At 47.9% G+C, this 19,961-nt stretch overlaps 64 pseudogenes; all 64 read left to right on the forward strand.

The window, feature by feature from the left end:
• Nucleotides 1-406: 406 nt before the first annotated feature.
• LOC143796236 (5S ribosomal RNA) lies at nucleotides 407-525 on the forward strand (annotated as a pseudogene).
• A 250-nt stretch (nucleotides 526-775) lies between these two features.
• On the forward strand, nucleotides 776-894 carry LOC143799615 (5S ribosomal RNA; annotated as a pseudogene).
• Nucleotides 895-971: 77 nt separating this feature from the next.
• LOC143798151 (5S ribosomal RNA) lies at nucleotides 972-1,090 on the forward strand (annotated as a pseudogene).
• Nucleotides 1,091-1,336: 246 nt separating this feature from the next.
• LOC143799617 (5S ribosomal RNA) lies at nucleotides 1,337-1,455 on the forward strand (annotated as a pseudogene).
• Nucleotides 1,456-1,532: 77 nt separating this feature from the next.
• Nucleotides 1,533-1,651, forward strand: LOC143797976 (5S ribosomal RNA; annotated as a pseudogene).
• Nucleotides 1,652-1,908: 257 nt separating this feature from the next.
• Nucleotides 1,909-2,027, forward strand: LOC143800337 (5S ribosomal RNA; annotated as a pseudogene).
• Nucleotides 2,028-2,104: 77 nt separating this feature from the next.
• LOC143796247 (5S ribosomal RNA) lies at nucleotides 2,105-2,223 on the forward strand (annotated as a pseudogene).
• Nucleotides 2,224-2,471: 248 nt separating this feature from the next.
• Nucleotides 2,472-2,590, forward strand: LOC143799618 (5S ribosomal RNA; annotated as a pseudogene).
• Nucleotides 2,591-2,667: 77 nt separating this feature from the next.
• LOC143798153 (5S ribosomal RNA) lies at nucleotides 2,668-2,786 on the forward strand (annotated as a pseudogene).
• A 246-nt stretch (nucleotides 2,787-3,032) lies between these two features.
• On the forward strand, nucleotides 3,033-3,151 carry LOC143799619 (5S ribosomal RNA; annotated as a pseudogene).
• Nucleotides 3,152-3,228: 77 nt separating this feature from the next.
• LOC143796259 (5S ribosomal RNA) lies at nucleotides 3,229-3,347 on the forward strand (annotated as a pseudogene).
• A 256-nt stretch (nucleotides 3,348-3,603) lies between these two features.
• LOC143799620 (5S ribosomal RNA) lies at nucleotides 3,604-3,722 on the forward strand (annotated as a pseudogene).
• Nucleotides 3,723-3,799: 77 nt separating this feature from the next.
• Nucleotides 3,800-3,918, forward strand: LOC143796270 (5S ribosomal RNA; annotated as a pseudogene).
• A 250-nt stretch (nucleotides 3,919-4,168) lies between these two features.
• Nucleotides 4,169-4,287, forward strand: LOC143799622 (5S ribosomal RNA; annotated as a pseudogene).
• A 77-nt stretch (nucleotides 4,288-4,364) lies between these two features.
• Nucleotides 4,365-4,483, forward strand: LOC143798154 (5S ribosomal RNA; annotated as a pseudogene).
• A 245-nt stretch (nucleotides 4,484-4,728) lies between these two features.
• On the forward strand, nucleotides 4,729-4,847 carry LOC143799623 (5S ribosomal RNA; annotated as a pseudogene).
• A 77-nt stretch (nucleotides 4,848-4,924) lies between these two features.
• Nucleotides 4,925-5,043, forward strand: LOC143798155 (5S ribosomal RNA; annotated as a pseudogene).
• A 247-nt stretch (nucleotides 5,044-5,290) lies between these two features.
• Nucleotides 5,291-5,409, forward strand: LOC143799624 (5S ribosomal RNA; annotated as a pseudogene).
• Nucleotides 5,410-5,486: 77 nt separating this feature from the next.
• On the forward strand, nucleotides 5,487-5,605 carry LOC143796281 (5S ribosomal RNA; annotated as a pseudogene).
• A 256-nt stretch (nucleotides 5,606-5,861) lies between these two features.
• LOC143799625 (5S ribosomal RNA) lies at nucleotides 5,862-5,980 on the forward strand (annotated as a pseudogene).
• A 77-nt stretch (nucleotides 5,981-6,057) lies between these two features.
• LOC143796293 (5S ribosomal RNA) lies at nucleotides 6,058-6,176 on the forward strand (annotated as a pseudogene).
• Nucleotides 6,177-6,426: 250 nt separating this feature from the next.
• LOC143799626 (5S ribosomal RNA) lies at nucleotides 6,427-6,545 on the forward strand (annotated as a pseudogene).
• A 77-nt stretch (nucleotides 6,546-6,622) lies between these two features.
• LOC143798156 (5S ribosomal RNA) lies at nucleotides 6,623-6,741 on the forward strand (annotated as a pseudogene).
• A 442-nt stretch (nucleotides 6,742-7,183) lies between these two features.
• Nucleotides 7,184-7,302, forward strand: LOC143796304 (5S ribosomal RNA; annotated as a pseudogene).
• Nucleotides 7,303-7,560: 258 nt separating this feature from the next.
• LOC143799627 (5S ribosomal RNA) lies at nucleotides 7,561-7,679 on the forward strand (annotated as a pseudogene).
• A 77-nt stretch (nucleotides 7,680-7,756) lies between these two features.
• On the forward strand, nucleotides 7,757-7,875 carry LOC143796315 (5S ribosomal RNA; annotated as a pseudogene).
• Nucleotides 7,876-8,123: 248 nt separating this feature from the next.
• LOC143799629 (5S ribosomal RNA) lies at nucleotides 8,124-8,242 on the forward strand (annotated as a pseudogene).
• A 77-nt stretch (nucleotides 8,243-8,319) lies between these two features.
• Nucleotides 8,320-8,438, forward strand: LOC143798895 (5S ribosomal RNA; annotated as a pseudogene).
• Nucleotides 8,439-8,884: 446 nt separating this feature from the next.
• Nucleotides 8,885-9,003, forward strand: LOC143798157 (5S ribosomal RNA; annotated as a pseudogene).
• A 248-nt stretch (nucleotides 9,004-9,251) lies between these two features.
• Nucleotides 9,252-9,370, forward strand: LOC143799630 (5S ribosomal RNA; annotated as a pseudogene).
• Nucleotides 9,371-9,447: 77 nt separating this feature from the next.
• On the forward strand, nucleotides 9,448-9,566 carry LOC143796327 (5S ribosomal RNA; annotated as a pseudogene).
• Nucleotides 9,567-9,823: 257 nt separating this feature from the next.
• Nucleotides 9,824-9,942, forward strand: LOC143799631 (5S ribosomal RNA; annotated as a pseudogene).
• A 77-nt stretch (nucleotides 9,943-10,019) lies between these two features.
• Nucleotides 10,020-10,138, forward strand: LOC143800434 (5S ribosomal RNA; annotated as a pseudogene).
• A 251-nt stretch (nucleotides 10,139-10,389) lies between these two features.
• LOC143799632 (5S ribosomal RNA) lies at nucleotides 10,390-10,508 on the forward strand (annotated as a pseudogene).
• Nucleotides 10,509-10,585: 77 nt separating this feature from the next.
• Nucleotides 10,586-10,704, forward strand: LOC143800548 (5S ribosomal RNA; annotated as a pseudogene).
• Nucleotides 10,705-10,961: 257 nt separating this feature from the next.
• LOC143798833 (5S ribosomal RNA) lies at nucleotides 10,962-11,080 on the forward strand (annotated as a pseudogene).
• Nucleotides 11,081-11,157: 77 nt separating this feature from the next.
• Nucleotides 11,158-11,276, forward strand: LOC143796338 (5S ribosomal RNA; annotated as a pseudogene).
• Nucleotides 11,277-11,719: 443 nt separating this feature from the next.
• LOC143796349 (5S ribosomal RNA) lies at nucleotides 11,720-11,838 on the forward strand (annotated as a pseudogene).
• Nucleotides 11,839-12,292: 454 nt separating this feature from the next.
• LOC143798601 (5S ribosomal RNA) lies at nucleotides 12,293-12,411 on the forward strand (annotated as a pseudogene).
• Nucleotides 12,412-12,659: 248 nt separating this feature from the next.
• LOC143798756 (5S ribosomal RNA) lies at nucleotides 12,660-12,778 on the forward strand (annotated as a pseudogene).
• A 77-nt stretch (nucleotides 12,779-12,855) lies between these two features.
• Nucleotides 12,856-12,974, forward strand: LOC143798159 (5S ribosomal RNA; annotated as a pseudogene).
• A 245-nt stretch (nucleotides 12,975-13,219) lies between these two features.
• On the forward strand, nucleotides 13,220-13,338 carry LOC143799633 (5S ribosomal RNA; annotated as a pseudogene).
• A 77-nt stretch (nucleotides 13,339-13,415) lies between these two features.
• On the forward strand, nucleotides 13,416-13,534 carry LOC143796360 (5S ribosomal RNA; annotated as a pseudogene).
• A 256-nt stretch (nucleotides 13,535-13,790) lies between these two features.
• LOC143799634 (5S ribosomal RNA) lies at nucleotides 13,791-13,909 on the forward strand (annotated as a pseudogene).
• Nucleotides 13,910-13,986: 77 nt separating this feature from the next.
• On the forward strand, nucleotides 13,987-14,105 carry LOC143796371 (5S ribosomal RNA; annotated as a pseudogene).
• Nucleotides 14,106-14,548: 443 nt separating this feature from the next.
• LOC143800581 (5S ribosomal RNA) lies at nucleotides 14,549-14,667 on the forward strand (annotated as a pseudogene).
• A 248-nt stretch (nucleotides 14,668-14,915) lies between these two features.
• On the forward strand, nucleotides 14,916-15,034 carry LOC143800593 (5S ribosomal RNA; annotated as a pseudogene).
• A 77-nt stretch (nucleotides 15,035-15,111) lies between these two features.
• Nucleotides 15,112-15,230, forward strand: LOC143796382 (5S ribosomal RNA; annotated as a pseudogene).
• Nucleotides 15,231-15,488: 258 nt separating this feature from the next.
• Nucleotides 15,489-15,607, forward strand: LOC143799635 (5S ribosomal RNA; annotated as a pseudogene).
• Nucleotides 15,608-15,684: 77 nt separating this feature from the next.
• Nucleotides 15,685-15,803, forward strand: LOC143796394 (5S ribosomal RNA; annotated as a pseudogene).
• A 247-nt stretch (nucleotides 15,804-16,050) lies between these two features.
• On the forward strand, nucleotides 16,051-16,169 carry LOC143799636 (5S ribosomal RNA; annotated as a pseudogene).
• A 77-nt stretch (nucleotides 16,170-16,246) lies between these two features.
• On the forward strand, nucleotides 16,247-16,365 carry LOC143798160 (5S ribosomal RNA; annotated as a pseudogene).
• A 246-nt stretch (nucleotides 16,366-16,611) lies between these two features.
• LOC143798559 (5S ribosomal RNA) lies at nucleotides 16,612-16,730 on the forward strand (annotated as a pseudogene).
• Nucleotides 16,731-16,807: 77 nt separating this feature from the next.
• On the forward strand, nucleotides 16,808-16,926 carry LOC143796405 (5S ribosomal RNA; annotated as a pseudogene).
• Nucleotides 16,927-17,184: 258 nt separating this feature from the next.
• On the forward strand, nucleotides 17,185-17,303 carry LOC143799638 (5S ribosomal RNA; annotated as a pseudogene).
• A 77-nt stretch (nucleotides 17,304-17,380) lies between these two features.
• On the forward strand, nucleotides 17,381-17,499 carry LOC143796416 (5S ribosomal RNA; annotated as a pseudogene).
• Nucleotides 17,500-17,746: 247 nt separating this feature from the next.
• Nucleotides 17,747-17,865, forward strand: LOC143799639 (5S ribosomal RNA; annotated as a pseudogene).
• A 77-nt stretch (nucleotides 17,866-17,942) lies between these two features.
• LOC143798161 (5S ribosomal RNA) lies at nucleotides 17,943-18,061 on the forward strand (annotated as a pseudogene).
• A 249-nt stretch (nucleotides 18,062-18,310) lies between these two features.
• Nucleotides 18,311-18,429, forward strand: LOC143799641 (5S ribosomal RNA; annotated as a pseudogene).
• Nucleotides 18,430-18,506: 77 nt separating this feature from the next.
• On the forward strand, nucleotides 18,507-18,625 carry LOC143796427 (5S ribosomal RNA; annotated as a pseudogene).
• A 257-nt stretch (nucleotides 18,626-18,882) lies between these two features.
• Nucleotides 18,883-19,001, forward strand: LOC143799642 (5S ribosomal RNA; annotated as a pseudogene).
• A 77-nt stretch (nucleotides 19,002-19,078) lies between these two features.
• LOC143796441 (5S ribosomal RNA) lies at nucleotides 19,079-19,197 on the forward strand (annotated as a pseudogene).
• Nucleotides 19,198-19,445: 248 nt separating this feature from the next.
• Nucleotides 19,446-19,564, forward strand: LOC143799643 (5S ribosomal RNA; annotated as a pseudogene).
• Nucleotides 19,565-19,641: 77 nt separating this feature from the next.
• On the forward strand, nucleotides 19,642-19,760 carry LOC143798510 (5S ribosomal RNA; annotated as a pseudogene).
• Nucleotides 19,761-19,961: the final 201 nt, after the last annotated feature.

Below are 19,961 nucleotides of genomic sequence, written 5' to 3' on the forward strand. Positions count from 1 at the left end.
GAAAAGAGCCGCACTGGTTTGAACAATCTGTCATTGGCCACTCTAAGCTGAATGTGCCAGCTCTGGTCAGATCGCAAATGCTAAGCAGCTTGAGGCTGGGCAAGTTTCTTTTTTCTTTTTTTTTTTTTTTTTTGGGGGGGGGGGGTTTATCAAAGCTTTCCCTTACAATTTTATATCTCTTGAAAAGACCCGCTGTGGTGCTAGTTGTCCGTCAATGGCCACTCTAAGCTGAATGTGCCTGCCCTCGTCAGATCGCAAACGCTAAGCAGCTTGAGGCTGGGCAAGTACCGGCATGGGAGACTGGCTGGGAATCCCCGATACCGTTGACTTGCTATTTTGTTTTTCTCAAAGCTTTCCCTTACGATTGTTTTCATCTTGAAAAGACTAGCAGACGCAAAAGCAATCGGTCAATGGCCACACTAAGCTGAATGTGCCTGCCCTCGTCAGATCGCAAATGCTAAGCAGCTTGAGGCTAGGCAAGTACCAGCATGGGAGACTGGCTGGGAATCCCTGGTACCGTTGACTTGGTTTTTTCGTTTTGATCCAAGCTTTCCCTGACGATTGTATTCCTCTTGAAAAGAGCCGCACTGGTGTGAACAATCTGTCATTGGCCACTCTAAGCTGAATGTGCCAGCTCTGGTTAGATCGCAAATGCTAAGCAGCTTGAGGCTGGGCAAGTTTCTTTTTTTTTTTTTTTTTTGGGGGGGGGGTTTATCAAAGCTTTCCCTTACAATTTTATATCTCTTGAAAAGACCCGCTGTGGTGCTAGTTGTCCGTCAATGGCCACTCTAAGCTGAATGTGCCTGCCCTCGTCAGATCGCAAACGCTAAGCAGCTTGAGGCTGGGCAAGTACCGGCATGGGAGACTGGCTGGGAATCCCCGGTACCGTTGACTTGCTGTTTTGTTTTTCTCAAAGCTTTCCCTTACGATTGTTTTCATCTTGAAAAGACTAGCAGACGCAAAAGCAATCGGTCAATGGCCACACTAAGCTGAATGTGCCTGCCCTCGTCAGATCGCAAATGCTAAGCAGCTTGGGGCTAGGCAAGTACCAGCATGGGAGACTGGCTGGGAATCCCTGGTACCGTTGACTTGGTTTTTTCGTTTTGATCCAAGCTTTCCCTAACGATTGTATTCCTCTTGAAAAGAGCCGCACTGGTGTGAACAATTTGTCATTGGCCACTCTAAGCTGAATGTGCCAGCTCTGGTCAGATCGCAAATGCTAAGCAGCTTGAGGCTGGGCAAGTTTCTTTTTTTTTTTTTGGGGGGGGGGGTTTATCAAAGCTTTCCCTTACAATTTTATATCTCTTGAAAAGACCCGCTGTGGTGCTAGTTTTCCGTCAATGGCCACTCTAAGCTGAATGTGCCTGCCCTCGTCAGATCGCAAACGCTAAGCAGCTTGAGGCTGGGCAAGTACCGGCATGGGAGACTGGCTGGGAATCCCCGGTACCGTTGACTTGCTATTTTTTTTTTCTCAAAGCTTTCCCTTACGATTGTTTTCATCTTGAAAAGACTAGCAGACGCGAAAGCAATCGGTCAATGGCCACACTAAGCTGAATGTGCCTGCACTCGTCAGATCGCAAATGCTAAGCAGCTTGAGGCTAGGCAAGTACCAGCATGGGAGACTGGCTGGGAATCTCTGGTACCGTTGACTTGGTTTTTTCGTTTTGATCCAAGCTTTCCCTGACGATTGTATTCCTCTTGAAAAGAGCCGCACTGGTTTGAACAATCTGTCATTGGCCACTCTAAGCTGAATGTGCCAGCTCTGGTCAGATCGCAAATGCTAAGCAGCTTGAGGCTGGGCAAGTTTCTTTTTTCTTTTTTTTTTTTTTTTTTGGGGGGGGGGTTTATCAAAGCTTTCCCTTACAATTTTATATCTCTTGAAAAGACCCGCTGTGGTGCTAGTTGTCCGTCAATGGCCAATCTAAGCTGAATGTGCCTGCCCTCGTCAGATCGCAAACGCTAAGCAGCTTGAGGCTGGGCAAGTACCGGCATGGGAGACTGGCTGGGAATCCCCGGTACCGTTGACTTGCTATTTTGTTTTTCTCAAAGCTTTCCCTTACGATTGTTTTCATCTTGAAAAGACTAGCAGACGCGAAAGCAATCGGTCAATGGCCACACTAAGCTGAATGTGCCTGCCCTCGTCAGATCGCAAATGCTAAGCAGCTTGAGGCTAGGCAAGTACCAGCATGGGAGACTGGCTGGGAATCCCTGGTACCGTTGACTTGGTTTTTTCGTTTTGATCCAAGCTTTCCCTGACGATTGTATTCCTCTTGAAAAGAGCCGCACTGGTGTGAACAATCTGTCATTGGCCACTCTAAGCTGAATGTGCCAGCTCTGGTTAGATCGCAAATGCTAAGCAGCTTGAGGCTGGGCAAGTTTCTTTTTTTTTTTTTGGGGGGGGGGGGGTTTATCAAAGCTTTCCCTTACAATTTTATATCTCTTGAAAAAACCCGCTGTGGTGCTAGTTGTCTGTCAATGGCCACTCTAAGCTGAATGTGCCTGCCCTCGTCAGATCGCAAACGCTAAGCAGCTTGAGGCTGGGCAAGTACCGGCATGGGAGACTGGCTGGGAATCCCCGGTACCGTTGACTTGCTATTTTGTTTTTCTCAAAGCTTTCCCTTACGATTGTTTTCATCTTGAAAAGACTAGCAGACGCGAAAGCAATCGGTCAATGGCCACACTAAGCTGAATGTGCCTGCCCTCGTCAGATCGCAAATGCTAAGCAGCTTGGGGCTAGGCAAGTACCAGCATGGGAGACTGGCTGGGAATCCCTGGTACCGTTGACTTGGTTTGTTCGTTTTGATCCAAGCTTTCCCTAACGATTGTATTCCTCTTGAAAAGAGCCGCACTGGTGTGAACAATTTGTCATTGGCCACTCTAAGCTGAATGTGCCAGCTCTGGTCAGATCGCAAATGCTAAGCAGCTTGAGGCTGGGCAAGTTTCTTTTTTTTTTTTTGGGGGGGGGGGTTTATCAAAGCTTTCCCTTACAATTTTATATCTCTTGAAAAGACCCGCTGTGGTGCTAGTTGTCCGTCAATGGCCACTCTAAGCTGAATGTGCCTGCCCTCGTCAGATCGCAAACGCTAAGCAGCTTGAGGCTGGGCAAGTACCGGCATGGGAGACTGGCTGGGAATCCCCGGTACCGTTGACTTGCTATTTTTTTTTTCTCAAAGCTTTCCCTTACGATTGTTTTCATCTTGAAAAGACTAGCAGACGCGAAAGCAATCGGTCAATGGCCACACTAAGCTGAATGTGCCTGCCCTCGTCAGATCGCAAATGCTAAGCAGCTTGAGGCTAGGCAAGTACCAGCATGGGAGACTGGCTGGGAATCCCTGGTACCGTTGACTTGGTTTTTTCGTTTTGATCCAAGCTTTCCCTGACGATTGTATTCCTCTTGAAAAGAGCCGCACTGGTTTGAACAATCTGTCATTGGCCACTCTAAGCTGAATGTGCCAGCTCTGGTCAGATCGCAAATGCTAAGCAGCTTGAGGCTGGGCAAGTTTCTTTTTTCTTTTTTTTTTTTTTTTTGGGGGGGGGGTTTATCAAAGCTTTCCCTTACAATTTTATATCTCTTGAAAAGACCCGCTGTGGTGCTAGTTGTCCGTCAATGGCCACTCTAAGCTGAATGTGCCTGCCCTCGTCAGATCGCAAACGCTAAGCAGCTTGAGGCTGGGCAAGTACCGGCATGGGAGACTGGCTGGGAATCCCCGGTACCGTTGACTTGCTATTTTGTTTTTCTCAAAGCTTTCCCTTACGATTGTTTTCATCTTGAAAAGACTAGCAGACGCGAAAGCAATCGGTCAATGGCCACACTAAGCTGAATGTGCCTGCCCTCGTCAGATCGCAAATGCTAAGCAGCTTGAGGCTAGGCAAGTACCAGCATGGGAGACTGGCTGGGAATCCCTGGTACCGTTGACTTGGTTTTTTCGTTTTGATCCAAGCTTTCCCTGACGATTGTATTCCTCTTGAAAAGAGCCGCACTGGTGTGAACAATCTGTCATTGGCCACTCTAAGCTGAATGTGCCAGCTCTGGTTAGATCGCAAATGCTAAGCAGCTTGAGGCTGGGCAAGTTTCTTTTTTTTTTTTTTTTGGGGGGGGGGGGTTTATCAAAGCTTTCCCTTACAATTTTATATCTCTTGAAAAGACCCGCTGTGGTGCTAGTTGTCCGTCAATGGCCACTCTAAGCTGAATGTGCCTGCCCTCGTCAGATCGCAAACGCTAAGCAGCTTGAGGCTGGGCAAGTACCGGCATGGGAGACTGGCTGGGAATCCCCGGTACCGTTGACTTGCTATTTTGTTTTTCTCAAAGCTTTCCCTTACGATTGTTTTCATCTTGAAAAGACTAGCAGACGCGAAAGCAATCGGTCAATGGCCACACTAAGCTGAATGTGCCTGCCCTCGTCAGATCGCAAATGCTAAGCAGCTTGGGGCTAGGCAAGTACCAGCATGGGAGACTGGCTGGGAATCCCTGGTACCGTTGACTTGGTTTTTTCGTTTTGATCCAAGCTTTCCCTAACGATTGTATTCCTCTTGAAAAGAGCCGCACTGGTGTGAACAATTTGTCATTGGCCACTCTAAGCTGAATGTGCCAGCTCTGGTCAGATCGCAAATGCTAAGCAGCTTGAGGCTGGGCAAGTTTCTTTTTTTTTTTTGGGGGGGGGGGTTTATCAAAGCTTTCCCTTACAATTTTATATCTCTTGAAAAGACCCGCTGTGGTGCTAGTTGTCCGTCAATGGCCACTCTAAGCTGAATGTGCCTGCCCTCGTCAGATCGCAAACGCTAAGCAGCTTGAGGCTGGGCAAGTACCGGCATGGGAGACTGGCTGGGAATCCCCGGTACCGTTGACTTGCTATTTTGTTTTTCTCAAAGCTTTCCCTTACGATTGTTTTCATCTTGAAAAGACTAGCAGACGCGAAAGCAATCGGTCAATGGCCACACTAAGCTGAATGTGCCTGCCCTCGTCAGATCGCAAATGCTAAGCAGCTTGGGGCTAGGCAAGTACCAGCATGGGAGACTGGCTGGGAATCCCTGGTACCGTTGACTTGGTTTGTTCGTTTTGATCCAAGCTTTCCCTAACGATTGTATTCCTCTTGAAAAGAGCCGCACTGGTGTGAACAATTTGTCATTGGCCACTCTAAGCTGAATGTGCCAGCTCTGGTCAGATCGCAAATGCTAAGCAGCTTGAGGCTGGGCAAGTTTCTTTTTTTTTTTTTTGGGGGGGGGGGTTTATCAAAGCTTTCCCTTACAATTTTATATCTCTTGAAAAGACCCGCTGTGGTGCTAGTTGTCCGTCAATGGCCACTCTAAGCTGAATGTGCCTGCCCTCGTCAGATCGCAAACGCTAAGCAGCTTGAGGCTGGGCAAGTACCGGCATGGGAGACTGGCTGGGAATCCCCGGTACCGTTGACTTGCTATTTTTTTTTTCTCAAAGCTTTCCCTTACGATTGTTTTCATCTTGAAAAGACTAGCAGACGCGAAAGCAATCGGTCAATGGCCACACTAAGCTGAATGTGCCTGCCCTCGTCAGATCGCAAATGCTAAGCAGCTTGAGGCTAGGCAAGTACCAGCATGGGAGACTGGCTGGGAATCCCTGGTACCGTTGACTTGGTTTTTTCGTTTTGATCCAAGCTTTCCCTGACGATTGTATTCCTCTTGAAAAGAGCCGCACTGGTTTGAACAATCTGTCATTGGCCACTCTAAGCTGAATGTGCCAGCTCTGGTCAGATCGCAAATGCTAAGCAGCTTGAGGCTGGGCAAGTTTCTTTTTTCTTTTTTTTTTTTTTTTTGGGGGGGGGGTTTATCAAAGCTTTCCCTTACAATTTTATATCTCTTGAAAAGACCCGCTGTGGTGCTAGTTGTCCGTCAATGGCCACTCTAAGCTGAATGTGCCTGCCCTCGTCAGATCGCAAACGCTAAGCAGCTTGAGGCTGGGCAAGTACCGGCATGGGAGACTGGCTGGGAATCCCCGGTACCGTTGACTTGCTATTTTGTTTTTCTCAAAGCTTTCCCTTACGATTGTTTTCATCTTGAAAAGACTAGCAGACGCGAAAGCAATCGGTCAATGGCCACACTAAGCTGAATGTGCCTGCCCTCGTCAGATCGCAAATGCTAAGCAGCTTGAGGCTAGGCAAGTACCAGCATGGGAGACTGGCTGGGAATCCCTGGTACCGTTGACTTGGTTTTTTCGTTTTGATCCAAGCTTTCCCTGACGATTGTATTCCTCTTGAAAAGAGCCGCACTGGTGTGAACAATCTGTCATTGGCCACTCTAAGCTGAATGTGCCAGCTCTGGTTAGATCGCAAATGCTAAGCAGCTTGAGGCTGGGCAAGTTTCTTTTTTTTTTTTTTTTTGGGGGGGGGGGTTTATCAAAGCTTTCCCTTACAATTTTATATCTCTTGAAAAGACCCGCTGTGGTGCTAGTTGTCCGTCAATGGCCACTCTAAGCTGAATGTGCCTGCCCTCGTCAGATCGCAAACGCTAAGCAGCTTGAGGCTGGGCAAGTACCGGCATGGGAGACTGGCTGGGAATCCCCGGTACCGTTGACTTGCTATTTTGTTTTTCTCAAAGCTTTCCCTTACGATTGTTTTCATCTTGAAAAGACTAGCAGACGCGAAAGCAATCGGTCAATGGCCACACTAAGCTGAATGTGCCTGCCCTCGTCAGATCGCAAATGCTAAGCAGCTTGGGGCTAGGCAAGTACCAGCATGGGAGACTGGCTGGGAATCCCTGGTACCGTTGACTTGGTTTTTTCGTTTTGATCCAAGCTTTCCCTAACGATTGTATTCCTCTTGAAAAGAGCCGCACTGGTGTGAACAATTTGTCATTGGCCACTCTAAGCTGAATGTGCCAGCTCTGGTCAGATCGCAAATGCTAAGCAGCTTGAGGCTGGGCAAGTTTCTTTTTTTTTTTTTGGGGGGGGGGGTTTATCAAAGCTTTCCCTTACAATTTTATATCTCTTGAAAAGACCCGCTGTGGTGCTAGTTTTCCGTCAATGGCCACTCTAAGCTGCATGTGCCTGCCCTCGTCAAATCGCAAACGCTAAGCAGCTTGAGGCTGGGCAAGTACCGGCATGGGAGACTGGCTGGGAATCCCCGGTACCGTTGACTTGCTATTTTTTTTTTCTCAAAGCTTTCCCTTACGATTGTTTTCATCTTGAAAAGACTAGCAGACGCGAAAGCAATCGGTCAATGGCCACACTAAGCTGAATGTGCCTGCCCTCGTCAGATCGCAAATGCTAAGCAGCTTGAGGCTAGGCAAGTACCAGCATGGGAGACTGGCTGGGAATCCCTGGTACCGTTGACTTAGTTTTTTCGTTTTGATCCAAGCTTTCCCTGACGATTGTATTCCTCTTGAAAAGAGCCGCACTGGTTTGAACAATCTGTCATTGGCCACTCTAAGCTGAATGTGCCAGCTCTGGTCAGATCGCAAATGCTAAGCAGCTTGAGGCTGGGCAAGTTTCTTTTTTCTTTTTTTTTTTTTTTTTTGGGGGGGGGGGTTTATCAAAGCTTTCCCTTACAATTTTATATCTCTTGAAAAGACCCGCTGTGGTGCTAGTTGTCCGTCAATGGCCACTCTAAGCTGAATGTGCCTGCCCTCGTCAGATCGCAAACGCTAAGCAGCTTGAGGCTGGGCAAGTACCGGCATGGGAGACTGGCTGGGAATCCCCGGTACCGTTGACTTGCTATTTTGTTTTTCTCAAAGCTTTCCCTTACGATTGTTTTCATCTTGAAAAGACTAGCAGACGCGAAAGCAATCGGTCAATGGCCACACTAAGCTGAATGTGCCTGCCCTCGTCAGATCGCAAATGCTAAGCAGCTTGAGGCTAGGCAAGTACCAGCATGGGAGACTGGCTGGGAATCCCTGGTACCGTTGACTTGGTTTTTTCGTTTTGATCCAAGCTTTCCCTGACAATTGTATTCCTCTTGAAAAGAGCCGCACTGGTGTGAACAATCTGTCATTGGCCACTCTAAGCTGAATGTGCCAGCTCTGGTTAGATCGCAAATGCTAAGCAGCTTGAGGCTGGGCAAGTTTCTTTTTTTTTTTTTTGGGGGGGGGGGGTTTATCAAAGCTTTCCCTTACAATTTTATATCTCTTGAAAAGACCCGCTGTGGTGCTAGTTGTCCGTCAATGGCCACTCTAAGCTGAATGTGCCTGCCCTCGTCAGATCGCAAACGCTAAGCAGCTTGAGGCTGGGCAAGTACCGGCATGGGAGACTGGCTGGGAATCCCCGGTACCGTTGACTTGCTATTTTGTTTTTCTCAAAGCTTTCCCTTACGATTGTTTTCATCTTGAAAAGACTAGCAGACGCGAAAGCAATCGGTCAATGGCCACACGAAGCTGAATGTGCCTGCCCTCGTCAGATCGCAAATGCTAAGCAGCTTGGGGCTAGGCAAGTACCAGCATGGGAGACTGGCTGGGAATCCCTGGTACCGTTGACTTGGTTTTTTCGTTTTGATCCAAGCTTTCCCTGACGATTGTATTCCTCTTGAAAAGAGCCGCACTGGTGTGAACAATCTGTCATTGGCCACTCTAAGCTGAATGTGCCAGCTCTGGTTAGATCGCAAATGCTAAGCAGCTTGAGGCTGGGCAAGTTTCTTTTTTTTTTTTTTTTTGGGGGGGGGGGTTTATCAAAGCTTTCCCTTACAATTTTATATCTCTTGAAAAGACCCGCTGTGGTGCTAGTTGTCCATCAATGGCCACTCTAAGCTGAATGTGCCTGCCCTCGTCAGATCGCAAACGCTAAGCAGCTTGAGGCTGGGCAAGTACCGGCATGGGAGACTGGCTGGGAATCCCCGGTACCGTTGACTTGCTATTTTGTTTTTCTCAAAGCTTTCCCTTACGATTGTTTTCATCTTGAAAAGACTAGCAGACGCAAAAGCAATCGGTCAATGGCCACACTAAGCTGAATGTGCCTGCCCTCGTCAGATCGCAAATGCTAAGCAGCTTGGGGCTAGGCAAGTACCAGCATGGGAGACTGGCTGGGAATCCCTGGTACCGTTGACTTGGTTTTTTCGTTTTGATCCAAGCTTTCCCTAACGATTGTATTCCTCTTGAAAAGAGCCGCACTGGTGTGAACAATTTGTCATTGGCCACTCTAAGCTGAATGTGCCAGCTCTGGTCAGATCGCAAATGCTAAGCAGCTTGAGGCTGGGCAAGTTTCTTTTTTTTTTTTTTGGGGGGGGGGGGTTTATCAAAGCTTTCCCTTACAATTTTATATCTCTTGAAAAGACCCGCTGTGGTGCTAGTTTTCTGTCAATGGCCACTCTAAGCTGAATGTGCCTGCCCTCGTCAGATCGCAAACGCTAAGCAGCTTGAGGCTGGGCAAGTACCGGCATGGGAGACTGGCTGGGAATCCCCGGTACCGTTGACTTGCTATTTTTTTTTTCTCAAAGCTTTCCCTTACGATTGTTTTCATCTTGAAAAGACTAGCAGACGCGAAAGCAATCGGTCAATGGCCACACTAAGCTGAATGTGCCTGCCCTCGTCAGATCGCAAATGCTAAGCAGCTTGAGGCTAGGCAAGTACCAGCATGGGAGACTGGCTGGGAATCCCTGGTACCGTTGACTTGGTTTTTTCGTTTTGATCCAAGCTTTCCCTGACGATTGTATTCCTCTTGAAAAGAGCCGCACTGGTTTGAACAATCTGTCATTGGCCACTCTAAGCTGAATGTGCCAGCTCTGGTCAGATCGCAAATGCTAAGCAGCTTGAGGCTGGGCAAGTTTCTTTTTTCTTTTTTTTTTTTTTTTTTGGGGGGGGGGTTTATCAAAGCTTTCCCTTACAATTTTATATCTCTTGAAAAGACCCGCTGTGGTGCTAGTTGTCCGTCAATGGCCACTCTAAGCTGAATGTGCCTGCCCTCGTCAGATCGCAAACGCTAAGCAGCTTGAGGCTGGGCAAGTACCGGCATGGGAGACTGGCTGGGAATCCCCGGTACCGTTGACTTGCTATTTTGTTTTTCTCAAAGCTTTCCCTTACGATTGTTTTCATCTTGAAAAGACTAGCAGACGCAAAAGCAATCGGTCAATGTCCACACTAAGCTGAATGTGCCTGCCCTCGTCAGATCGCAAATGCTAAGCAGCTTGAGGCTAGGCAAGTACCAGCATGGGAGACTGGCTGGGAATCCCTGGTACCGTTGACTTGGTTTTTTCGTTTTGATCCAAGCTTTCCCTGACGATTGTATTCCTCTTGAAAAGAGCCGCACTGGTGTGAACAATTTGTCATTGGCCACTCTAAGCTGAATGTGCCAGCTCTGGTTAGATCGCAAATGCTAAGCAGCTTGAGGCTGGGCAAGTTTCTTTTTTTTTTTTTTTTTTGGGGGGGGGGGTTTATCAAAGCTTTCCCTTACAATTTTATATCTCTTGAAAAGACCCGCTGTGGTGCTAGTTGTCCGTCAATGGCCACTCTAAGCTGAATGTGCCTGCCCTCGTCAGATCGCAAACGCTAAGCAGCTTGAGGCTGGGCAAGTACCGGCATGGGAGACTGGCTGGGAATCCCCGGTACCGTTGACTTGCTATTTTGTTTTTCTCAAAGCTTTCCCTTACGATTGTTTTCATCTTGAAAAGACTAGCAGACGCGAAAGCAATCGGTCAATGGCCACACTAAGCTGAATGTGCCTGCCCTCGTCAGATTGCAAATGCTAAGCAGCTTGGGGCTAGGCAAGTACCAGCATGGGAGACTGGCTGGGAATCCCTGGTACCGTTGACTTGGTTTTTTCGTTTTGATCCAAGCTTTCCCTAACGATTGTATTCCTCTTGAAAAGAGCCGCACTGGTGTGAACAATTTGTCATTGGCCACTCTAAGCTGAATGTGCCAGCTCTGGTCAGATCGCAAATGCTAAGCAGCTTGAGGCTGGGCAAGTTTCTTTTTTCTTTTTTTTTTTTTTTTTTTTGGGGGGGGTTTATCAAAGCTTTCCCTTACAATTTTATATCTCTTGAAAAGACCCGCTGTGGTGCTAGCTGTCCGTCAATGGCCACTCTAAGCTGAATGTGCCTGCCCTCGTCAGATCGCAAACACTAAGCAGCTTGAGGCTGGGCAAGTACCGGCATGGGAGACTGGCTGGGAATCCCCGGTACCGTTGACTTGCTATTTTGTTTTTCTCAAAGCTTTCCCTTACGATTGTTTTCATCTTGAAAAGACTAGCAGACGCGAAAGCAATCGGTCAATGGCCACACTAAGCTGAATGTGCCTGCCCTCGTCAGATCGCAAATGCTAAGCAGCTTGAGGCTAGGCAAGTACCAGCATGGGAGACTGGCTGGGAATCCCTGGTACCGTTGACTTGGTTTTTTCGTTTTGATCCAAGCTTTCCCTGACGATTGTATTCCTCTTGAAAAGAGCCGCACTGGTGTGAACAATCTGTCATTGGCCATTCTAAGCTGAATGTGCCAGCTCTGGTTAGATCGCAAATGCTAAGCAGCTTGAGGCTGGGCAAGTTTCTTTTTTTTTTTTTTGGGGGGGGGGGTTTATCAAAGCTTTCCCTTACAATTTTATATCTCTTGAAAAGACCCGCTGTGGTGCTAGTTGTCCGTCAATGGCCACTCTAAGCTGAATGTGCCTGCCCTCGTCAGATCGCAAACGCTAAGCAGCTTGAGGCTGGGCAAGTGCCGGCATGGGAGACTGGCTGGGAATCCCCGGTACCGTTGACTTGCTATTTTTTTTTTCTCAAAGCTTTCCCTTACGATTGTTTTCATCTTGAAAAGACTAGCAGACGCGAAAGCAATCGGTCAATGGCCACACTAAGCTGAATGTGCCTGCCCTCGTCAGATCGCAAATGCTAAGCAGCTTGAGGCTAGGCAAGTACCAGCATGGGAGACTGGCTGGGAATCCCTGGTACCGTTGACTTGGTTTTTTCGTTTTGATCCAAGCTTTCCCTGACGATTGTATTCCTCTTGAAAAGAGCCGCACTGGTTTGAACAATCTGTCATTGGCCACTCTAAGCTGAATGTGCCAGCTCTGGTCAGATCGCAAATGCTAAGCAGCTTGAGGCTGGGCAAGTTTCTTTTTTCTTTTTTTTTTTTTTTTTTTGGGGGGGGGGTTTATCAAAGCTTTCCCTTACAATTTTATATCTCTTGAAAAGACCCGCTGTGGTGCTAGTTGTCCGTCAATGGCCACTCTAAGCTGAATGTGCCTGCCCTCGTCAGATCGCAAACGCTAAGCAGCTTGAGGCTGGGCAAGTGCCGGCATGGGAGACTGGCTGGGAATCCCCGGTACCGTTGACTTGCTATTTTGTTTTTCTCAAAGCTTTCCCTTACGATTGTTTTCATCTTGAAAAGACTAGCAGACGCGAAAGCAATCGGTCAATGGCCACACTAAGCTGAATGTGCCTGCCCTCGTCAGATCGCAAATGCTAAGCAGCTTGAGGCTAGGCAAGTACCAGCATGGGAGACTGGCTGGGAATCACTGGTACCGTTGACTTGGTTTTTTCGTTTTGATCCAAGCTTTCCCTGACGATTGTATTCCTCTTGAAAAGAGCCGCACTGGTGTGAACAATCTGTCATTGGCCACTCTAAGCTGAATGTGCCAGCTCTGGTTAGATCGCAAATGCTAAGCAGCTTGAGGCTGGGCAAGTTTCTTTTTTTTTTTTTTTGGGGGGGGGGGTTTATCAAAGCTTTCCCTTACAATTTTATATCTCTTGAAAAGACCCGCTGTGGTGCTAGTTGTCCGTCAATGGCCACTCTAAGCTGAATGTGCCTGCCCTCGTCAGATCGCAAACGCTAAGCAGCTTGAGGCTGGGCAAGTACTGGCATGGGAGACTGGCTGGGAATCCCCGGTACCGTTGACTTGCTATTTTGTTTTTCTCAAAGCTTTCCCTTACGATTGTTTTCATCTTGAAAAGACTAGCAGACGCGAAAGCAATCGGTCAATGGCCACACTAAGCTGAATGTGCCTGCCCTCGTCAGATCGCAAATGCTAAGCAGCTTGGGGCTAGGCAAGTACCAGCATGGGAGACTGGCTGGGAATCCCTGGTACCGTTGACTTGGTTTTTTCGTTTTGATCCAAGCTTTCCCTAACGATTGTATTCCTCTTGAAAAGAGCCGCACTGGTGTGAACAATTTGTCATTGGCCACTCTAAGCTGAATGTGCCAGCTCTGGTCAGATCGCAAATGCTAAGCAGCTTGAGGCTGGGCAAGTTTCTTTTTTTTTTTTTGGGGGGGGGGTTTATCAAAGCTTTCCCTTACAATTTTATATCTCTTGAAAAGACCCGCTGTGGTGCTAGTTTTCCGTCAATGGCCACTCTAAGCTGAATGTGCCTGCCCTCGTCAGATCGCAAACGCTAAGCAGCTTGAGGCTGGGCAAGTACCGGCATGGGAGACTGGCTGGGAATCCCCGGTACCGTTGACTTGCTATTTTTTTTTTCTCAAAGCTTTCCCTTACGATTGTTTTCATCTTGAAAAGACTAGCAGACGCGAAAGCAATCGGTCAATGGCCACACTAAGCTGAATGTGCCTGCCCTCGTCAGATCGCAAATGCTAAGCAGCTTGAGGCTAGGCAAGTACCAGCATGGGAGACTGGCTGGGAATCCCTGGTACCGTTGACTTGGTTTTTTCGTTTTGATCCAAGCTTTCCCTGACGATTGTATTCCTCTTGAAAAGAGCCGCACTGGTTTGAACAATCTGTCATTGGCCACTCTAAGCTGAATGTGCCAGCTCTGGTCAGATCGCAAATGCTAAGCAGCTTGAGGCTGGGCAAGTTTCTTTTTTCTTTTTTTTTTTTTTTTTTGGGGGGGGGTTTATCAAAGCTTTCCCTTACAATTTTATATCTCTTGAAAAGACCCGCTGTGGTGCTAGTTGTCCGTCAATGGCCACTCTAAGCTGAATGTGCCTGCCCTCGTCAGATCGCAAACGCTAAGCAGCTTGAGGCTGGGCAAGTACCGGCATGGGAGACTGGCTGGGAATCCCCGGTACCGTTGACTTGCTATTTTGTTTTTCTCAAAGCTTTCCCTTACGATTGTTTTCATCTTGAAAAGACTAGCAGACGCGAAAGCAATCGGTCAATGGCCACACTAAGCTGAATGTGCCTGCCCTCGTCAGATCGCAAATGCTAAGCAGCTTGAGGCTAGGCAAGTACCAGCATGGGAGACTGGCTGGGAATCCCTGGTACCGTTGACTTGGTTTTTTCGTTTTGATCCAATCTTTCCCTGACGATTGTATTCCTCTTGAAAAGAGCCGCACTGGTGTGAACAATCTGTCATTGGCCACTCTAAGCTGAATGTGCCAGCTCTGGTTAGATCGCAAATGCTAAGCAGCTTGAGGCTGGGCAAGTTTCTTTTTTTTTTTTTTGGGGGGGGGGGTTTATCAAAGCTTTCCCTTACAATTTTATATCTCTTGAAAAGACCCGCTGTGGTGCTAGTTGTCCGTCAATGGCCACTCTAAGCTGAATGTGCCTGCCCTCGTCAGATCACAAACGCTAAGCAGCTTGAGGCTGGGCAAGTACCGGCATGGGAGACTGGCTGGGAATCCCCGGTACCGTTGACTTGCTATTTTGTTTTTCTCAAAGCTTTCCCTTACGATTGTTTTCATCTTGAAAAGACTAGCAGACGAGAAAGCAATCGGTCAATGGCCACACTAAGCTGAATGTGCCCGCCCTCGTCAGATCGCAAATGCTAAGCAGCTTGGGGCTAGGCAAGTACCAGCATGGGAGACTGGCTGGGAATCCCTGGTACCGTTGACTTGGTTTTTTCGTTTTGATCCAAGCTTTCCCTAACGATTGTATTCCTCTTGAAAAGAGCCGCACTGGTGTGAACAATTTGTCATTGGCCACTCTAAGCTGAATGTGCCAGCTCTGGTCAGATCGCAAATGCTAAGCAGCTTGAGGCTGGGCAAGTTTCTTTTTTTTTTTTTTTGGGGGGGGGGGTTTATCAAAGCTTTCCCTTACAATTTTATATCTCTTGAAAAGACCCGCTGTGGTGCTAGTTTTCCGTCAATGGCCACTCTAAGCTGATTGTGCCTGCCCTCGTCAGATCGCAAACGCTAAGCAGCTTGAGGCTGGGCAAGTACCGGCATGGGAGACTGGCTGGGAATCCCCGGTACCGTTGACTTGCTATTTTTTTTTTCTCAAAGCTTTCCCTTACGATTGTTTTCATCTTGAAAAGACTAGCAGACGCGAAAGCAATCGGTCAATGGCCACACTAAGCTGAATGTGCCTGCCCTCGTCAGATCGCAAATGCTAAGCAGCTTGAGGCTAGGCAAGTACCAGCATGGGAGACTGGCTGGGAATCCCTGGTACCGTTGACTTGGTTTTTTCGTTTTGATCCAAGCTTTCCCTGACGATTGTATTCCTCTTGAAAAGAGCCGCACTGGTTTGAACAATCTGTCATTGGCCACTCTAAGCTGAATGTGCCAGCTCTGGTCAGATCGCAAATGCTAAGCAGCTTGAGGCTGGGCAAGTTTCTTTTTTCTTTTTTTTTTTTTTTTTTGGGGGGGGGGGTTTATCAAAGCTTTCCCTTACAATTTTATATCTCTTGAAAAGACCCGCTGTGGTGCTAGTTGTCCGTCAATGGCCACTCTAAGCTGAATGTGCCTGCCCTCGTCAGATCGCAAACGCTAAGCAGCTTGAGGCTGGGCAAGTACCGGCATGGGAGACTGGCTGGGAATCCCCGGTACCGTTGACTTGCTATTTTGTTTTTCTCAAAGCTTTCCCTTACGATTGTTTTCATCTTGAAAAGACTAGCAGACGCGAAAGCAATCGGTCAATGGCCACACTAAGCTGAATGTGCCTGCCCTCGTCAGATCGCAAATGCTAAGCAGCTTGAGGCTAGGCAAGTACCAGCATGGGAGACTGGCTGGGAATCCCTGGTACCGTTGACTTGGTTTTTTTGTTTTGATCCAAGCTTTCCCTGACGATTGTATTCCTCTTGAAAAGAGCCGCACTGGTGTGAACAATCTGTCATTGGCCACTCTAAGCTGAATGTGCCAGCTCTGGTTAGATCGCAAATGCTAAGCAGCTTGAGGCTGGGCAAGTTTCTTTTTTTTTTTTTTTTGGGGGGGGGTTTATCAAAGCTTTCCCTTACAATTTTATATCTCTTGAAAAGACCCGCTGTGGTGCTAGTTGTCCGTCAATGGCCACTCTAAGCTGAATGTGCCTGCCCTCGTCAGATCGCAAACGCTAAGCAGCTTGAGGCTGGGCAAGTACCGGCATGGGAGACTGGCTGGGAATCCCCGGTACCGTTGACTTCCTATTTTGTTTTTCTCAAAGCTTTCCCTTACGATTGTTTTCATCTTGAAAAGACTAGCAGACGCGAAAGCAATCGGTCAATGGCCACACTAAGCTGAATGTGCCTGCCCTCGTCAGATCGCAAATGCTAAGCAGCTTGGGGCTAGGCAAGTACCAGCATGGGAGACTGGCTGGGAATCCCTGGTACCGTTGACTTGGTTTTTTCGTTTTGATCCAAGCTTTCCCTAACGATTGTATTCCTCTTGAAAAGAGCCGCACTGGTGTGAACAATTTGTCATTGGCCACTCTAAGCTGAATGTGCCAGCTCTGGTCAGATCGCAAATGCTAAGCAGCTTGAGGCTGGGCAAGTTTCTTTTTTTTTTTTTGAGGGGGGGGGTTTATCAAAGCTTTCCCTTACAATTTTATATCTCTTGAAAAGACCCGCTGTGGTGCTAGTTTTCCGTCAATGGCCACTCTAAGCTGAATGTGCCTGCCCTCGTCAGAACGCAAACGCTAAGCAGCTTGAGGCTGGGCAAGTACCGGCATGGGAGACTGGCTGGGAATCCCCGGTACCGTTGACTTGCTATTTTTTTTTTCTCAAAGCTTTCCCTTACGATTGTTTTCATCTTGAAAAGACTAGCAGACGCGAAAGCAATCGGTCAATGGCCACACTAAGCTGAATGTGCCTGCCCTCGTCAGATCGCAAATGCTAAGCAGCTTGAGGCTAGGCAAGTACCAGCATGGGAGACTGGCTGGGAATCCCTGGTACCGTTGACTTGGTTTTTTCGTTTTGATCCAAGCTTTCCCTGACGATTGTATTCCTCTTGAAAAGAGCCGCACTGGTTTGAACAATCTGTCATTGGCCACTCTAAGCTGAATGTGCCAGCTCTGGTCAGATCGCAAATGCTAAGCAGCTTGAGGCTGGGCAAGTTTCTTTTTTCTTTTTTTTTTTTTTTTTTTGGGGGGGGGGTTTATCAAAGCTTTCCCTTACAATTTTATATCTCTTGAAAAGACCCGCTGTGGTGCTAGTTGTCCGTCAATGGCCACTCTAAGCTGAATGTGCCTGCCCTCGTCAGATCGCAAACGCTAAGCAGCTTGAGGCTGGGCAAGTACCGGCATGGGAGACTGGCTGGGAATCCCCGGTACCGTTGACTTGCTATTTTGTTTTTCTCAAAGCTTTCCCTTACGATTGTTTTCATCTTGAAAAGACTAGCAGACGCGAAAGCAATCGGTCAATGGCCACACTAAGCTGAATGTGCCTGCCCTCGTCAGATCGCAAATGCTAAGCAGCTTGAGGCTAGGCAAGTACCAGCATGGGAGACTGGCTGGGAATCCCTGGTACCGTTGACTTGGTTTTTTCGTTTTGATCCAAGCTTTCCCTGACGATTGTATTCCTCTTGAAAAGAGCCGCACTGGTGTGAACAATCTGTCATTGGCCACTCTAAGCTGAATGTGCCAGCTCTGGTTAGATCGCAAATGCTAAGCAGCTTGAGGCTGGGCAAGTTTTTTTTGTTTTTTTTTGGGGGGGGGGGTTTATCAAAGCTTTCCCTTACAATTTTATATCTCTTGAAAAGACCCGCTGTGGTGCTAGTTGTCCGTCAATGGCCACTCTAAGCTGAATGTGCCTGCCCTCGTCAGATCGCAAACGCTAAGCAGCTTGAGGCTGGGCAAGTACCGGCATGGGAGACTGGCTGGGAATCCCCGGTACCGTTGACTTGCTATTTTGTTTTTCTCAAAGCTTTCCCTTACGATTGTTTTCATCTTGAAAAGACTAGCAGACGCGAAAGCAATCGGTCAATGGCCACACTAAGCTGAATGTGCCTGCCCTCGTCAGATCGCAAATGCTAAGCAGCTTGGGGCTAGGCAAGTACCAGCATGGGAGACTGGCTGGGAATCCCTGGTACCGTTGACTTGGTTTTTTCGTTTTGATCCAAGCTTTCCCTAACGATTGTATTCCTCTTGAAAAGAGCCGCACTGGTGTGAACAATTTGTCATTGGCCACTCTAAGCTGAATGTGCCAGCTCTGGTCAGATCGCAAATGCTAAGCAGCTTGAGGCTGGGCAAGTTTCTTCTTTTTTTTTTGGGGGGGGGGGGGGTTTATCAAAGCTTTCCCTTACAATTTTATATCTCTTGAAAAGACCCGCTGTGGTGCTAGTTTTCCGTCAATGGCCACTCTAAGCTGAATGTGCCTGCCCTCGTCAGATCGCAAACGCTAAGCAGCTTGAGGCTGGGCAAGTACCGGCATGGGAGACTGGCTGGGAATCCCCGGTACCGTTGACTTGCTATTTTTTTTTTCTCAAAGCTTTCCCTTACGATTGTTTTCATCTTGAAAAGACTAGCAGACGCGAAAGCAATCGGTCAATGGCCACACTAAGCTGAATGTGCCTGCCCTCGTCAGATCGCAAATGCTAAGCAGCTTGAGGCTAGGCAAGTACCAGCATGGGAGACTGGCTGGGAATCCCTGGTACCGTTGACTTGGTTTTTTCGTTTTGATCCAAGCTTTCCCTGACGATTGTATTCCTCTTGAAAAGAGCCGCACTGGTTTGAACAATCTGTCATTGGCCACTCTAAGCTGAATGTGCCAGCTCTGGTCAGATCGCAAATGCTAAGCAGCTTGAGGCTGGGCAAGTTTCTTTTTTCTTTTTTTTTTTTTTTTTTGGGGGGGGGGTTTATCAAAGCTTTCCCTTACAATTTTATATCTCTTGAAAAGACCCGCTGTGGTGCTAGTTGTCCGTCAATGGCCACTCTAAGCTGAATGTGCCTGCCCTCGTCAGATCGCAAACGCTAAGCAGCTTGAGGCTGGGCAAGTACCGGCATGGGAGACTGGCTGGGAATCCCCGGTACCGTTGACTTGCTATTTTGTTTTTCTCAAAGCTTTCCCTTACGATTGTTTTCATCTTGAAAAGACTAGCAGACGCGAAAGCAATCGGTCAATGGCCACACTAAGCTGAATGTGCCTGCCCTCGTCAGATCGCAAATGCTAAGCAGCTTGAGGCTAGGCAAGTACCAGCATGGGAGACTGGCTGGGAATCCCTGGTACCGTTGACTTGGTTTTTTCGTTTTGATCCAAGCTTTCCCTGACGATTGTATTCCTCTTGAAAAGAGCCGCACTGGTGTGAACAATCTGTCATTGGCCACTCTAAGCTGAATGTGCCAGCTCTGGTTAGATCGCAAATGCTAAGCAGCTTGAGGCTGGGCAAGTTTCTTTTTTTTTTTTTGGGGGGGGGGGGGTTTATCAAAGCTTTCCCTTACAATTTTATATCTCTTGAAAAGACCCGCTGTGGTGCTAGTTGTCCGTCAATGGCCACTCTAAGCTGAATGTGCCTGCCCTCGTCAGATCGCAAACGCTAAGCAGCTTGAGGCTGGGCAAGTACCGGCATGGGAGACTGGCTGGGAATCCCCGGTACCGTTGACTTGCTATTTTGTTTTTCTCAAAGCTTTCCCTTACGATTGTTTTCATCTTGAAAAGACTAGCAGACGCGAAAGCAATCGGTCAATGGCCACACTAAGCTGAATGTGCCTGCCCTCGTCAGATCGCAAATGCTAAGCAGCTTGGGGCTAGGCAAGTACCATCATGGGAGACTGGCTGGGAATCCCTGGTACCGTTGACTTGGTTTTTTCGTTTTGATCCAAGCTTTCCCTAACGATTGTATTCCTCTTGAAAAGAGCCGCACTGGTGTGAACAATTTGTCATTGGCCACTCTAAGCTGAATGTGCCAGCTCTGGTCAGATCGCAAATGCTAAGCAGCTTGAGGCTGGGCAAGTTTCTTTTTTTTTTGGGGGGGGGGGGGGGTTTATCAAAGCTTTCCCTT

Source organism: Ranitomeya variabilis, chromosome 1 (assembly GCF_051348905.1).
Source record: "Ranitomeya variabilis isolate aRanVar5 chromosome 1, aRanVar5.hap1, whole genome shotgun sequence".
In the NCBI taxonomy this organism is placed as follows: Eukaryota; Metazoa; Chordata; class Amphibia; order Anura; family Dendrobatidae; genus Ranitomeya; species Ranitomeya variabilis.